The sequence below is a fragment of the Notamacropus eugenii genome, chromosome 4 (genome assembly GCF_028372415.1).
Source record: "Notamacropus eugenii isolate mMacEug1 chromosome 4, mMacEug1.pri_v2, whole genome shotgun sequence".
Classification (NCBI taxonomy): domain Eukaryota; kingdom Metazoa; phylum Chordata; class Mammalia; order Diprotodontia; family Macropodidae; genus Notamacropus; species Notamacropus eugenii.
In genome coordinates this window covers 279,694,430-279,711,896 of record NC_092875.1, presented here as the reverse complement: position 1 = coordinate 279,711,896, position 17,467 = coordinate 279,694,430, and the positions used below count along the sequence as shown (strand labels likewise).

Below are 17,467 nucleotides of genomic sequence, written 5' to 3'. Positions count from 1 at the left end.
AAATCTGACTCCCTAATATCTGACAGATATTAAAGAAAAGCAGACACAAAGAAGACTGCTAGTTTATTGCTTTGAGGGGACCAGTTGTAATATTCTGCATATTGCAAAGAATTCACAGAAATAACAAGGGGATGGAACCCAGTGAGGTCTGTGGACATGATTCAGCAGCAAAGACTCAACAGAATAGATGTTCTGGAATATAGTCTTCATGTGTGATATTTTCTATATTCTCCTAGTGATGCTCCTATCTTATAATTTGGCTACATACAGTGTATGTGTGTGTATATATATGTATATGTGTGTGTACACACACACACACACACACACGCAAGGGAAGGGATAATCTTGCTGCATTCTGCCCTGGCCATTCATCTCCAGGAGCCACTTTCATAAGAATTGCGTCACACTGGAATGCATTGAGGGGAGGACAATCATGAGGATGAGGAAACGTAAAATTAAGCCACACAAGCATTAGTTGCAGAAACTAGGTATATTTACTCTGGAGATAACTTATGATATACAATGATACATTTACATTTAGTTGTGGCTAATTAGGACGTAACACCACAGCAAATGTACAAAGATGGAGAATTCAGATTAAAAATATTTTTCAAAAGATATTTTTTAGGCGGGGGTGGGGGCAATGGTGGGGGGGGGGGGGGGGGGACAACAACGGGACTGCGGAGAATGGCCGGCACACAGACGTCGCTGCCTTATACACCATCGTGGCTGTGTTCCCCAGACCCATGGTGACCCAAAATGCCTCCCTCCACCTCAACAACTTTGTGAGTCACTTCAAACTTCAAGTGGCCAAAAAGAACTATGACCTGAGGATCCTGGAGTGGGGCCAGCTCCCAGTAGGCAGAGGAGAGGAAGAAGCCAGCACCATGGGTTGGGGCAGGGTGGTGTGGGCAAGGGATGCAGAAAAAGCACAGATTGAGATGCTGATCCAGACAGACATGAAACATACATGGAGATAAGACACAGAAATGGAGACTGAGGCCATAGGGACAGTGAGACAGGCAGACACAGACACAGAGACAGACACAGACACAGAGACACAGACACAGACACACACACACACACACACACACACACACACACACACACACACACTCTAGACTCAGTTTGGGGTTTTCTTTGCTACCTTTTCCCTCTTTCTCTGGGTGGCACCTCTCCTCTCTGCCTCCCTTTCCCTCTAATCCTCTCCCTCCTTTTTTGGACATCCCTTTTTCCCCATCCTGGCCCCCAATGCATTTCTTTCATTTTGGGTGGATAGTACGAAGGGATCCTACACTCCCCCATTCCTCCCCTCCTCCTGCCACCCCATCTCCTCTTCCACTTTTTGGTCTTTATGAATATATTTATATGGACAGAATTAAGAAGAAAAAAATAAATTGATTTTCTCCCTCCTTTCACTTCCCCTTCATCCTGTCTCCCCTATCCCATGAGTTAAACCTGTGCCTACCCCTCCTCTATCCACCCCAGCCCCCCAGAACACTTGTATATTGTTTGTTTGAGGTTCATGCCGCAGTAACAGATACGGTATTTAATCATCACACATACAGATGTTTGCTGGGTATGTCCACTGTAAATTTTATTTAATCTAGATTTTTTGTTTGTTTTGAGGGGCTGTTTGGGGTGGGGGTGGGGTTATTTTAGTTTTTTTAAATATAAAAAAAATCATCTGTCAGTGGAAAAAAAGACAAAAAGATTTTTTAAAATCTTCAAATCACTTCCAAATTATGCTCTTAGAACTATATACCATTTAGAAAAATGGAAAGATACCTTAAGAAGTATTAAAAACTGAAATAAAAAGGCACAGACTTGCTACCCACTAGTCAATGTACCAAAGATAAAATTTAAAAAGTGCTTTACACATATTCTATAATATGGTTTGTTGCAAGATTCTGAACCATTTGGACAAGTGTGGGATACCTAACATTTAGGATGACATTTAGGATGAGTAATGGATGAATGGTGGATTACCATATTTAACATGTTATGTAACATAATCATTTTTACTACTTTATAAACTGTTCATATAAATCCATATAGAAAGCCAAAAAGGGATACGCTAAAACTTTCTTCTTGTTCTATTGAACAGACAGAAGTGGGAATGGGGGAAGCAGGTACACAACATGGGAAATAACAAATTTTCTTTTCTTTTTAAAGACTGAGTCTCCCTATCTCTCCCAGGCTAGAGATGCAGCTGTCTCTCAAAGGCCTGATTCCATCTTTGATTAGCATGGAAGTTTTGACCTACTATTTCTGATCTAGATCAATTCATCCCTCTTTAAGTAGCCTGGTGGCTGCCTACACTCAAAAGAACTCACCACAATGATGATGGTGGACTTAATCTGACTTTTGCCTTCTGTAGCTCAGAACTCCCAAACTTAAGCAATTCACCCAGCCTCTGCCTCCTGGTTAGCAAGGACTACAAACATGTGCCACCACACCCAACAATAATATAGAAAAGTATAGAATACCTTTGAAAATGTTCTAGTTGGTCATTATTGCATTAGGTCTGAGAATATATTAATTACAATGAACAGGGAAGAGCTCTTAATGAGGAAAAACTTAATTTTCCAATGGGTATAGATTTGACTATATCTTGGAATTCTATGGATTGAAAATGCAAATGCAATCATTAAATAAATAATAAATAAATTAAATTGTTCACTAAAATTATTAACTGAAATTTAAAAGTTAATTAAATGGGTTCACTTAAGTACTAACACTCATCCTTTTAATAATTACATTCTAGAAATTTGCCAGGAATAGGCCAAGCTCTTGTGTCTGTAGCTTCTACACTCTCTCTCTCTCTCTCTTTTTTTAATGAACCAGCATTTATCTTTTCTAGTACTGTGGCACCTTTCCTGTTTTCTAGCACCAAATTTGTTTAACAACCTAGAATGTAATTCATCCAGGTCTAGTGTTTTGAATTTATTGAGAGCACCTGGATGGATGATCATTCTTCATCTTGAGTTTCTACTCTTAAGCTGTTTTTATTTTTGCATTTCTAGTTCAAAGACTATTCTTCTTGGATGAAAAAACAAGCATAATAAGAATTGTGTATTTCAGTTTTCCCATCACTTTTTCCACTATGAGCAGTAGCCCTTTCTCATTCAATGCTCAGTGGAGATATAAAAACAAACAAATAAAACCCATCTTTGTTATCCTTAGCATCCATAGCCTACTTCAGCTCAACACAGAATTAAGTATTTCTGACAGTTTTTATGGGACTATGTTACTCTTTTGAATCTGTCCTTAGTTACTTGCTTTTGTTTTAATCATCTCTGTGTATCCCCAGTACTTGGAACAGTGCCTAGAACATAGTAAGTACTTAATAAATGCTTACTGTTTATTATTGTTATTCACATAAGACACTCCATATCTGAATTTCATGCATTTTCACTCCATAGCTGGAATTCTGTCCCTCATTACCTCCTGATTTCCCTGGCTTTCCTCAAATTTCACCCAAAATGCCATTCTCTGCAAGAAGCCCTTCCAGATTCCCCTTAATGCTAGAGTCCTCCTTCTGAATTTACCTCCAAATTGTTCTGTGTATATCTTGTTTTTACATAGTTATTTCCATGTTGTCACCTACAGTAAGGTCTGTGTATATTTTCACAGAGTGATCTGCATTTACAATCCATTAGACTGTAAGTTCTTTGAGGGCAGACATTGTTCCTGCCTTTCTTTGCATCTCCAGCATTTAACTTTCAGTGCTTTGATGTCTTGTCTTTTGTAAATTGTTTTATACATCATATTGTTAATTGATGTCTTTTTAACTGGCTGCTTGAAACATGTCTTTTTTCAAGAAAACCACAACCATGTCTATACCCCCAAAAAGATCACAAAAAGAGGAAAAGGAACTATATGTATAAAAAAAAAATATTTCTAGCAAATATTTTTGCATAAGCTGGAAACCGAGAGGGCACCATCAATTACAAAATGGTTGAACAAATTATGACATAAATATGATGAAATACTATTGTGCTGTAAGAATTGGTGAAGGTCAGGGCAGTTAGGTAGAACTCACTGGGACAGAGACTCTTCTTGACAAGATGTAACAAGCCATAATTCCCTACTCAAGACATTTTATAGTCATGTATAGAAAACAGAAGCAAAGACAAACAATGAAGCAGGAAGAACACACACACACATACAAGGTCAGGGCTAGAACAGGAACACTGAAAGCACAGGATTCATTGGAGCTGATATGAAGACTAGAGACAACAACAGTAGGGGAAAGAAAAGTACTGGAAAGAGCATGTAAGAACACTGCAATTGTTGTCACATGTAGATATTTATTACTTGTGTGAGAGGTGCTTCACCTTCAGACCTCTATTTTTCAATCTATAAAATGAAGGCCTGAGGCCCCTCACCTGTTTAAATCTATGACCCTAGGATCCAAAGATAAGGACTACAATTTAGGGTAAATGATTCTGTTATTGGCACACAGTAAACACTTACGTTTACTGGACTGGATAATGAACAAAGGTGAGTTCCTATTTTGCTTCTTTTTCCCCAGTCAAGAATACTGACATTTGGATTGGAAGAGATGGGGCAAAAAGATTAAATAGGGGACTGCTAACCAAGCTGGGAGCACCTAGAGATTTGATGAGTTCTAGTCAGAGGCAGACACAACTACTTCCCAGAGCACTGAAAGAACTGTAATGATTGTTCACTTCTAGTAAGCGGCCTTTGAAAGTTCAAGAATGGAAGAAGTACTGCTGAATTGGAGAAAGATACATCCCAATTTTCCCCAAAAAGGGAAGCAAACAGAACCCGTAAACTATTGATAAGTGTGCTTGGCTTTGACTCCTGCAAAATTTCAGAATGTATAAGTAAGGTTAGTGACCATGAAAAAGAAGGGGTGAAATACAGAGAAGCAGAGAAAGATCTACTGAACTGATGCAGAATGAAGTGAGCAGTCAAGAAAACAACAGCATTTGTACACAACAGCATAAATGGAAAGAACCACAAACAAAAAAATCAAAAGTTAATGTAACAAAATTATAAAGAACAAGCAGGACTACAGAGAAGATATATGAAAAGTCACCCCCAACTTACCACTTCACGGAAGGGGAAGATTCCCCAGGTGTTACAGGGTGCACATGCTTTCAGACTTTTTCAATATATCAGTTTATTTATCAGATTATTTTTTGCCTCTCTGAAAAATGTCACTTTTTCATATGGGATAACTTTCTGAAAGAAGGGAAAGGGAGGGTTCCTGGGATAATTATGGTGATGTAAGAAACACAAACTATCCAAAAAACCTTATTTTTTTTAAAAAAATGTGATAACAACAAAGAAAGAACATGAATTCCTCAAGACCAGGTCCAATGAGACTAACCTCATTTCCCCTCCTTTTTTTCTGGAATACTAAACTGGAAGAGATCAGACTAGTGCAGATGAAGTTTGCCAGTATAAAAAGCCATTTGAAAGTCCCTCATGTTATTCCCATAGAAAAATGTGGAGTAGATGATAATCCATTTAGACACATTTGAATGGCTGAACCCAAAGGGTAGAGTGAAATAACAAAATGGAAGTCTCCCATACAATTCTTAATAATTCAGATAAAAGTAAAGACAGAATGATTTGAATGAAAGCATTGGCAGAATGCTTTGTCTCATCTTTAAAAAAAAAAAATTATGTAATATTACTTATATGATTTCATCTGACCCTCAAGAAGTAGGACCAAGCTGTGAGGCAGGAAGGAAGTGTCATTCTCTTTTAACAGATGGAGAAACTGAGGTTGAGGTGAAATGACTTGTCTTAAAGTCATACAGATAGTAAATGGAGAGCCTCAATGTTCTCAGACCCTATACCTAAACATTCTTTCCAAAACAGATTCTATCTCGCTAGCATATAAACCCAGATGAAAAAGTAAGCTTTGGTTTGCCCTTTCTAATTGTTCTGGCAGCAGGGAAATAATTTTAAATCTACGTAACATAAAATTTTTTTAAAGTAAGAAACAAAACAAAAAACCTCGTGGGGATGGCATGGTAGAAAGGCATCTGGAGTCTCCTCCAGATCTTTAAGCAAACAGCCTATCCTAGATTCTGAATGACTTAAGACATTCACTGGCCCCAAAACCAAATGACATCAACACTGCTTCCAACTCTAGGATTTTACAATCTTATCAATATACCTTAAATTAAGATTAAAAATCCACCAACTAGTAGTACCAAGTAATAAATAACAAAATCTCTTTGAGGTGGCTCTTTGATAAAGGAAAGTCCAAGTCACCTTATGAAAGTGTGTTGCTTTCTAGCAATGATTTACATATATAAAAATAAAGCCTACTATAACCTAGCATCTGAAGCAAACGTAGCATCTGGTGCTTTAAATCTAAATACATCTTTTTTGCCCTCATGTTTTAAAAATACCATAAATAATCTTCCAAAGACAAAAATACTTAAGCACTGTGAAACAGCATAGGCAATTTTGTACAATGAGTTATGGCTAAGTTACTGGATAGTGATAGACATGGAAAAAAGGCATCAATAAAATGTTCATTTAAAAATCTCAGAAGAAAGCAAAAAATACATGAGAGGAACATAAATTTGTTATTACCTTATTAAACTTAATATCTTAATAAACTACAACAAAAGTCATTTTTTATATAATCCTCTTGTTTTTCTTCAAGTTTTGAAATGTCTGCTGATGATTACATTTACAGTAAGAAAAGAATTTTAAAAACTGTTAACATCTACTACACTAAAGGACCAGTTTAAATTACTCATAATTTGTAGCAACTGCTTTATTGGCATGACACATGTAAAATGTTTGAAAAATGTGTAACATATTAGAAAAAATTTTGATACCTCACTACTACCTAACAGGGCTCATATAAGCAACATGCTTTGTAATTCTAAACCTCAGTAGCTAACATTAACATAGCCCTTTTACTACTTCTCAATTTCAATCCAGAAAGGGACTTAGGTGTGATTACAATAAACCCTTTCCCTGAAAATATGAATTCAAGAAGGTCTGGTAGCATTAAAGGTATTGAAAGCAAAAGAGAAAATACTATCCTACCCTTGTACAAACAAAACAACAGTACACTAGCACCAGCAATACAGAGTACGGTTTTGGTCTACACTTGAAATATATTTTCGAAGAGAAGCCAATTAAAATAATCAAGGGGATAATATCAAATCAGTCAATGAAAGAAGATTTCTTTAGCACCTACTATATTCTAGGTGCTGGAGGATAAAAAAACAAAAATCAAACCATTCCAGGCACAAGGAACTTGTTGTTTGTTGTTGTGGTGTTTGTCCTTCATTGTAGAGGAGGACCATGACATCAAGATGATGATATGACTTGCAGTTGACTCTGAGTGAGGGAGGGCTGTGCAAGGTCACCAGCTTCACTTCTCCTCCGGAGCCTTCTGGGCCCAGTGGCCTGATATTCATCAGGAGGACTGGAGGTGGCCCAGGATGCAAGGGGAGACCCTGGCCCTTTCAGGCTAAGGTCATTTGCCTCATTTTTTTTCTATGAAATAAGAGGTCAGTTTCTCAGCTGAGAGGACAGAAAGAGGGAGGGAACAAAAGATTTGGAGGAGCCATGATGGTGAGTGGAATAGTGAGTTAATTAGGGAGGTATAAAAGGATTGCCTTGGAGGTTGGAGACTTGGGGCTCAAGAATGTTCTCTGCTCAAAGACCAAGCCTTAAACTCAATTCACTCAGGATCTCACAGACTGGAAAACAGGTCCCCACCCACCTAGCACAAAGTGAATGTAAATAACAAATAGTAACAGTAGCTCTTTTACCTAGGAACCCTGAGGGTCTTCCCCTCCCAGTTTGATTTTCTTTTCATTTTTGTTAAAAGGGGCCACCCCTTGAGTAACTACTTAAAGAGGCCTATTCATTGAATGGGTGTATCTCACTCAAAGTGAAAAGGTGGTAAGACCTTAGCCTAAAATGGCCAGGGTCTCACATTGCATCCTGGGCTACCTACAGTCCTCCTGATGACTATCTGGCCAGTGGACCCAGATGGATCTGGAGAAGAAAGTGAGGTTGGTGACCTTGCACAGCCCACCCTCACTCAAATCAAAGTCAACTGCAAGTCATGTCATCTTCTTGATGTCCTGGTTCTCTTTGAGAACGAAGAACAAACACAAACTCTCCTTAAGGAACTTACATTATTTCAGAGGAAAACATCAACAAAATCAAAATGGAGTAATTTGGAGTGGGGAGGAGAGACAAGCACTAGTAGTTGGGAGGAAAAGGAGAGGATTCTTAGGAGTTGATGTTTGAGATAATCTTTGAAGGAAGCTGAGGTAGACATGAAAAGGCAGTGAACTGTAAGCAAGAGGACAGGAAGAAAGGCAGTAAGATGGAATGCCATATGTGAGGAACCAGATTAGAACTCTAGTCTGGAATGTTGAAGGTTGAAGAGAGATGATGTTTTTAAAATAATGAATTACATAGAGTAAATGTGGACTTAGTTACCAAATCTGGGAACAACAGAACAAAGGCACATCCTTAAAGACAAAACAAAGTAGAAATCCTCAGCTGATTCTACTTTCAAAGTTCTAAATAAAGGATGTCCCAGAATTCTTACTGAGGTTTTAAGTTTAGCAGCCCTAATAGACTAAGACCTCTGGGACACTATATTTAAGGAAACATATAACCCAAAGTTCTGTCTCATAGTGTCTAATTTTGCATATTTAACCAAGCATACCATTCACAGTCATTTTTAACATTCCCCCAAAATGGCAAGGGGTATCCCTTATTATTTCACATAGCAGAAAATAAATTTGCAGAATTCATCATCCTGAGATAACAGAGGCAGAACATACATTTTAAAAAATGGAAATAAATATATGGGTGGTAGATTCATAAGAAATTGCAAAGGAATGTCATAACTGTTTTAGGTTATATACCAAACCTTAGAGGTTCACAACAGAGAATCTTAGTTTTTAAAAAAAAAACTCATTGAGCTGACCAAGGGCAATTGGGTCATTTTTATGTCAGCATTAAAGTCAAATGAGTTCTGATTAAAGTCACCTATAACTGTCATGAATTTTTAAGAAAAAAAATAAAGAATTAGTAGTCAAGGTTTTGTCATGGGGGCAACAAGTCTATTGTAATGCCCCTTAAAATACTCTACAGAGTAATCTATTGATATGGGAATTGTGAGGAAAATTCTGAAAGAGATGATGGAGACTAGTGACAGAAAACCTGGCCTAATTTAATTCAGTCACCTTCACTTCTAGAGTGTCCCTCCTGTTCTTGTTGTATAAATTTAAATATCTGCTGTACTATTCAGTAGGGAAATAGAGATTAGGGAATTGAAAGAAGATGATGCTGAAAAGAGATAGGACTAGTTCTAAAAGTTTACATAATGAAAAAAATTTTAAATCCAGTATAACATCTCCCAAAATCAACAGCATTCCTATACAGCAATAACAAAATTCAGGAGGCCATAATAGAAACGGAATTCTACAAAATGGAAAAAATGCCTGGGAATCACTTCACCAAAGTAGACTCAATATCTACAGAGACCCAATTATACAATGTTCCTTAGAGAAATAAAGAACTAAAATAGATGGAGGAATATATGTGGCCCATGGCTGGACCATGTCAACATTAAAAAAATGGCAGTATTATCAAAATTAATTTATAGATTTAGTGCTAAATTAATTAAACTAACAAAGTATCCAGATACTTTAAAGAGCTAAAAAAATAAGACAAAAAAATCACTAGGAGTAATAAAAAAATCAAAGGTATCAAGGGAAATAATTTTTAAAATATAGGACTGAAGGTGGAATAGCACTTTCAGACCTCAAACTATACTATAAAACAGCAATCATCAAAATTATTTGGTACTGGTTAAAAAATAAAAAAGATGGGTGCAATATATTAGGTAAGAAAGAATCAGAAATAACTCAAAAACCTAGTGTTAGATAAACATGAAAACATAAAACTACCTAGGAAAGAACTTTATTTGATATGAATTACTGGAAAACTCACTAATCAGGAAGTCTGGTAGAAATTAAGGTTAGACCAATACCTCACACTATACTCCACAATAAATTCAAAACGAATGTGACTTGAATATTAAAGACTATACCTAGAGGTAGAGGTGAGAAGGAAATATATTACAGGAATGGAGGGCAGTCCCAAAGGGAAAAGAGATGGGAGAAGGTATGTAAATATAAGGAACAATTTGACTGGAACTAAAGCTAAATGAAAAACAGCACAGTGCAACAAACCTAGAACCACTAGTGTTTGTCCTTTGCTCTCAAAGGGAGCCATGACATCAAGATGATGACATGACTTGCAGTTGACTTTGATCTGAATGAGAGGGTCGTGCAAGGTCACCAGTCTCACTTTCTTCTCCTCTGTGAAGCTAGACTACAAAGGGAGTGAATATCTCTTACTTTTTCTTATACAGAGCTAGTCAGAGTGAGTCTGTTGGTACTTATACCCGAGGACAATACTATCATGGATGAATGAAGTGGACACTCTACCATTTAAGCTCTTCACAATTTGGCCTTTTCCTGTCTTTTCTATTGCTCACACATGATGTTCCATTTCCTATCTTTGTACCTTTGCACTGGCTGGCTGTCCCCCAACCCCTATCCCTGGAAGGCTCTCCCACATAATATACACCTCTTAGAATTCCTGGCTTCTTTCAAGACTCAGCTCAAATGCCACTTCCTGGAAGAGGCCTTTTCCCAGTTCCCTTGCCTCTTGTCAGTGACTTTCCCCCTAGGGTCACCCCTGTGTCTATCAAGTATAATATATACCTATTTATGTACATGTGGTCTCCCTTATTAGAATGTAATTCCTTGAGGGCAGGACTGTTCTCAATCTTTTGTTGTTATCTCCAGCACTTAGCACAGTGCTAGTCACACTGTAACAACTAGGAGAGAAGGTTTATGGATTGATTTACCAAAGGTTGGGTAGGAGGAAGAGAGTAAGCTGAACTGCATTTGGAAAACTTTGCAGTACTTTAATGACTCCAGGTTATCCCCCGGGAAAATGGCCCATCTTTTTAAACTGTAATATTCTTCCAATGACGATGTATGAATCTGAATCATGGGCTACCTGAGTCTCTGAGGAGTCAAAGTTGAGAGTCATCCAAAGAGTATCAGAAAAGTGAGTATAAGTAGGCTGCAACATGTTACACATCAAGACTTTCACAGGAAAAGTGGCATAAAGGATGTTAAAGAAATGTATGAAAAGAAAATGACAAGTGGCAATATTTGAATAATCCTTGTGCTTCACTGGTATGGACAGAGTACCAAGAGCCCCAGAGTAAGCTCAAAGGATGTTGGTTGGATTCTCTTTGGAAAATTTATGAGAGGACATGGACAAGAGTAATGGATGCATAGGATGCACCAAGGCATGAATAGGTTGTGATCTGCATCCTAGGGGGAAAAAGTACTATATCAATGAGATCAAAGTAGCTTGGAAGTCATCTAATAAACCACTGATTTTAGAGATTAGCAATCTAAAGGGCAGAAAGAAGAAGTGCAGAGTGGAAGGGCTGATTCTTAAACTCTGGACTCTGATTCCTGATTCCAGATCGAGAGCTGTCCACTGTACTACGCTGCTTCCATTTTTTATAGCATATTCAGAAGCCAACAAATTAACAACTCAGAGTTAAATAGCACTATAATGCAATTTTAGCAGATCCAGGGAATGGTGCATTTCAGAAGTATAAAAACCTGAGGCATATATATAAACAGATTTCCTTTTCATTTGATGATTTTTCATCTGAATCAGTAATTCCAGTTGAGAAGTGATCTTTTTTCAGAACTTTATACTACTATACACAGCTTTCTTCTGAGTGTCTTAAAACATACTACAATCATCATCAAATATCAAGAGGCAGCAAGAATTAGCTCCAATTTCTGCTTTAGAGAAACTAAAATGCTAGAAAATAAGTTTAAGATCAATAAATAATAGAATCAAAGAGTATAACTGAGTCAGGCCTCCTACCTTCCCTAAGAATGCAATATATTATATAAGAAAAAAGCCATTATGCAAAAGTAGTCAAAGAATACGAACAAAATTATAAACAAAGTAAAAATTTTAAAAGCCACATAAAAGAATGCTCCAGATCACTAGTAGAAATGCAAATGAACACAAGCCTGAAGTGTCACCTCACAACCTGCAAATTAACAATAAAAAAAAGACTGGTATAATTAGTGTTGGAAGGGTTGTAGGAAGATAGGCACACTGGTGCACTGTAGTGAATCAGTACAACCATTTTGGAAAGTAATTTGGAATCATGAAAAGAAATTGTCCAAAATGCCAATACACTTTTACTCTGAGATTCCATTATCATACTATACCCCAAAGAGGCCAGACACAAAGTCCCTAAACACACAAAAATATTTACAGCAGAACTTTTTGTGAAAATAAAGAAATGGAAGCAGTAGAGGCCCATCAATTGGGGAATGGCTACACAAACTATAGTACATGAAAATAACGGAATATTATTATGCTGTAAGAAATAATATGACAAATATAGAGAAGCATAAACTGATAGAGTGAAGGTAAGCATTCAAAAAATCAAAATACAAACACTACAACAATGCTAAGTGAAAAAAATACACAAAAATAAAAGTGAATGTTGCAAAATTAAAAAGAACAAGTATTGCTTAAAAGAAGAAATAAGAGAAGATCTCTTAAACCCACCCTCTTTGCAGATACAGGAAATTCACCAGCATAGTACACATTCCACTTATTTTTAGACTTTTTCAACGTATTGATTGGTTACGCTAATTTTTCCCTCTTTTGTCTTAAATACTGTTTGTTATATGGGACAGTTTTCTGGGAGGGGGAATGATATGGGGAGAAACTATAGTAACAGAAAAAAGTCAATAAAAAAAGAATACAACACATCAGATTTCCCTTCTTTGCACTAAGGAGGACAAATTCTAGGTTTCCACAATTTTTTCTCTCTCTCTTCATCTGATAGCCTAAATTTTGGAGGAAAAAATTTCAACTTAGCATACACACAAGTTATGTAACTGGTGAAAGGAATTCTTGCTAGGCAAGCTCTCATTACTTTGCCAGAGGCACATGAAGAAGTTAAATGACTTGATATGGGCCTAAGCCAGATTAACCCAGGTTTTCCAGATGTAAGTCTATTCACTTGTGTTTTTCTAAAATGTTTTTCAGGATAAATAATGACAGCCAAAACCCGAGGTGCTGGATTGTTAATATAGTCTAAGAATGTTTCATAATCAGAACTATCATGAATAGTTCAATTCTGATACCTAATCAACTATCCTGATTAAAATACTTGGTGTACTCTTAATTATTTCATCTTTGGACTTCTGAAGGAAGGTTAAATAAAATAAGTGCTTATGAAAAGTATGAAGTAGTCATACATTTTAAAATTTAAACTCACTATTCTCTAAAAGGAAAAATGGGCAGAGGAAATCTACTTTATGGGCAAGGAAACTGAGGCATTAAGAAATTAGTGAATATAGATATCACTAAGTCAGAAGCAGAACTGAGACTGTTGTACAATGTTTTTTGAACAGTACTACCAAAGAACTGGTATGTAGTGGCAAGCTCAACTGCTCTAAAACTCTGACTCTATCTTTTCTTTTCATAGATTGCTACTATATGTATCTGTCTGTATTCCCTGTTCCTATTACATTTGAAAAAGTATTTGTTGAGCATGTATGTGAGTAGCACTTTGCTAAGCATCGAATGGGGTACAAAGCTGTATAAAACAGTCCCTTTTATCAGGGAGTTTACAGAAGGGGGGGAAAATAGCTCTACATACTTACAATATAAAGCAGTATATGGAGGAAGCATTCTTTTCCAGGCTGCACCCAGGACTTTCTCTACTACAACCAAGGTTCTTCATCCAGAAACCTCCCCTTTAGTCCTGGAATCCTAACATTGGAAGTATCCTCTGTCCCTGCAGCAATCCTTGATTGGATGACTCCTCCAGAACCTCCATTTAAGGAGGCTGGCCATGCCTCATTCTCCTCAAGTCATTACTCAGGGACTTTCTCTACCTCACCCTGAAGACAGCAGGAGCTCTCTCTACTTGTATTTGGATTCTTGGCACTTAAGAGTGCTTGGCACATAGTAGGAACTTAAAAAAGGCTAGTTAACTGACTGAGCATCATACAAAGGAAAGAAATAAATTTGGAATCAGTCTGAGTTCTAATCCTGGATTTGCTACTTACTACTTGTGTGACGTTGGGCAAGTCATTTAATCTCCGTGAGAACTGTTTTCTCATCTGTAAAAAGATTTGAACTAGATAATCTTTGTTCTTATGAAATACCATTGAGTGGTACAAACTACGTGGTATTGGAGTGTGGAGGAAAAGTTCATGAACAACATCTGACTTAACTTTTACAATAGTGATTCTAAGCAGTAGGAAGATTTTTGAAGGAGCAAAGGTACACAGAACAAGAAAGTACAATCTATGTTCAAGGAGTGGCAAATAGATCAGATTGTCTAAAGTACAGTGTTTCTCCTGGTAAAGTAAGACATAAATAAGGCTGGAAAGGTTCAGGCTAGCTGGTGGAAACTTAAGAAGGAACCAAGGTAAAGAGTTTTAAACTTTTCATTCAATAAGCAACCTAAGAGATTAAGGTGCATTGCAATTTCCCAGTTGCCCTAGCATAGTAATCTATACAGAGAAAGACCCTAAATGCTGAAGTCTTTGTATAGACAGCACCTAGGACAATGCCAGGTTTATATTATTTATATTAAGCACTAAATGCTTGTTAACTGCAATACTAGCAGTAGTCTGAGAATGCATAATCATTAAGTATTAAGCGTCTACCTTGTTCCAAACTTCATGCTAGGCTCTGGGGGATACAAAAGCTAAAATAAATGCTCTTTACCCTCAAGGAGTTTATATTCGATCAGAGAAGACAGCACATATACATGTAAGGGAAAGGGGCTGGATCTTTGATTTCACTGGTACAAGGAATCTGCAGGTGAGAAAACTCCCTTAATCAAGGAAAACTGACATCTTTGCAGCTTAGCCTTAGCAAGGGAACTGAGAGGTTAAGTGGCTTTTTTTAGGGTCATCCACAAAGAATGTCAGAGGTGATATCTGCACTAGTTTTTTATGCTACATACACACAAAGTAATGATAGGAAAAAAGGGAAGCACTGGAGCCAATCAGGAAAAGGTCTCATTCAGAAAAGGTGGCATTTAGTGGCAGTTTGAAAAAAAACAAGGAATCCTAAGAGGTTACAGTGGGGAGAGAGAGTTCATTCCAGGCAGAGGCACCCACAGCCCATGCAAAGAAAGGCAAAGAAGTGAGATTGCAGAATCTTGGTGAACTGTAGGGTGCTCAAAAGGGAATAATGCACAAACAAGGTTCAAAAGGTCCGTAGGGCCAGGGTTGTGAAGGGCTTTAAAAGTCAAATATAGTTTAAGGTGACCACTGAGGTTTACTGATTCAAAGAGTGACACAATGAGACCTGTGCCTTATGAAAATCACATGACTTTAGTAGCTAAATGACCAAGAAAAAGGAAAACATTTTGGTGGGAATAAACAGGATGCTTGGGGGCTGCTTTGGATAAATTCCACCCACAACATCTAATGACAGATCCTTTTCTCCAAAGGCAACCACGTGGCCATCTCTCTTTACTGCCTTACTTTCATTACTTGGTTATCTAAAATATGTTATTTTCAAAGACTTCTCATATTCCCAGTTCCTATCCCTTTCCACTAGGACAGACTATCTTTGACTAACAGTCTAAGCTCCACCCCCTCTCATGCTCAGGTGTACCATAGCAAATTTAGAAATTTGTATGTATTACCAAATAAAAAGTCCAGGAAACTGAATTATCTAGCATACTATCTTGAAAACAATTTATTTCCCATATCCCTTAAGAACATGCGGATTCTACCAGTGTTTTAGTGTCTCTTGTCATTCAATTAAGGGATTTTTGTGAATGTACTATTAAGTACTGCCACATCTTTGGGGCAACTGCAAGAATATATCCAAAGTTGTGCAAGAGTCACCAATGAAATCAGACTCTTGTATATTAATAGTTGAAGTTGTGACACCAAGTTAACTAACACCTGAATGAGGCTGTTTTATTATTAGATTCAAAGCAGTATACCAAAACAAAAAGTATTAAGTGAACTGATTTCAGATACAATAAATCTAACATCCTGGGGTACAATTTTAAGAACATTTAAGTTTCTAGCTGCTTCAAAAGGAAGCCTGGTCTCCCATAAATTACCTCCTGGATTAACCCAAGAGAACCTAAGTTCCTTAAGGGTAGAAACTTTTTCTTTGGTAATACGACAACACCACCTTACAGAGAGTACGGACTTAGCAGTCAACAAACATATATTAAGCACCTATGTGTTAGGTATGAGGGATAAAAGGAAAGCAAAAACAAAAGACCTAGTTTCTGCTCTCCAGGAGCTCAGTCTAATCTACATACAAACAAAATCTTATGCAGAAAGAATTCATGCAAGACTATTAAGATGATCAGAAAAGACTTCCTGTAGGTGAGATTTTAAATGGAACTTGAAGCCAAGGGACAAAGACTAGAAGGGAGAGAATTCAAGCCAAGAGACAGCCAGTGAAAATACCTAGGGTCAGGAGATGAAGTGTTTTGTTCAAGGAGGCCAGTGTCACTAGACAGCAGAGTATGGGGGTGGGGGAGTAGAGAGTAAGGTGTAAGAAAACTAGAGAGGTAGGTGATCAGGCAGGTTAGGACGGGCTTTGAACAAGAGAGAGACGATTTTCTATTTGATCCTACCGGTGATAGGGAGCCAATGGAATTTTATGGAGTCGGTGAGTTAGGATTTAGCTTAGAAAGCTAAAACATGGTATATTTCCCAAATCCTAGTATTTCAATGTTACACATTAATAGGATTGATATGTAAAAACTTAAAAAAAAAACCCTACAACTGGCTTAATTACCTAAGATATGGTGTATTTCCTAAATCCTAGTATCCCTGTAACACATTAATAGGATTGATATACAAAAAGTAAAAACAAAACAGTTGTAGAACTGGCAATAGCAACTGTTTGCAGTAACTTGTCAGCAATCAGGAAAGATCTTCAGGATCCAGTTTGACACTCTGGTGACCTCACAAGGTTTTTTCCCAGGGTTCTAAGGCCAAAACCATTGTTGCCTTAAGCGAGATGTAAAAGGTTATCGCACTCCCTGTTCGGGGAGGCAAGCCCAAAGCCTTCCCGGCCTAGGAACTGCAGTAGCAGCCGGGACATCATCATTAAAGTCACGAAAGATGATTTCCAAGTAAAAAATACGCAAGCAGCCAACAGCCTCCCGGCCCGGCCCGGCCCCTCTACCTGCCCGCAGGCCGGGGGAGGGGCTGCGGGAGGGTGGGTGGGAGCTCCAGGCCTGGCCCAACCCTCCGCGGCAGCGGTCTCGGGGGGTCACACGTGGCCGTCCCGGAGCCCGAGGCCTGGAGCGGCTGGGCCCGGGCTGGGCGGGGGCCCGGCAGGCCAGGCCGCAGAGGCC

General features: G+C 37.9%; 1 protein-coding gene across 1 annotated transcript in view; it reads right to left on the bottom strand.

Annotated features, from left to right (window-relative positions):
• RAB2A (RAB2A, member RAS oncogene family) overlaps positions 1–17,467 on the bottom strand; it is a 119,711-nt gene that overhangs the window by 101,607 nt on the left and 637 nt on the right. The gene's annotated exons all lie outside the window — the stretch shown is intronic.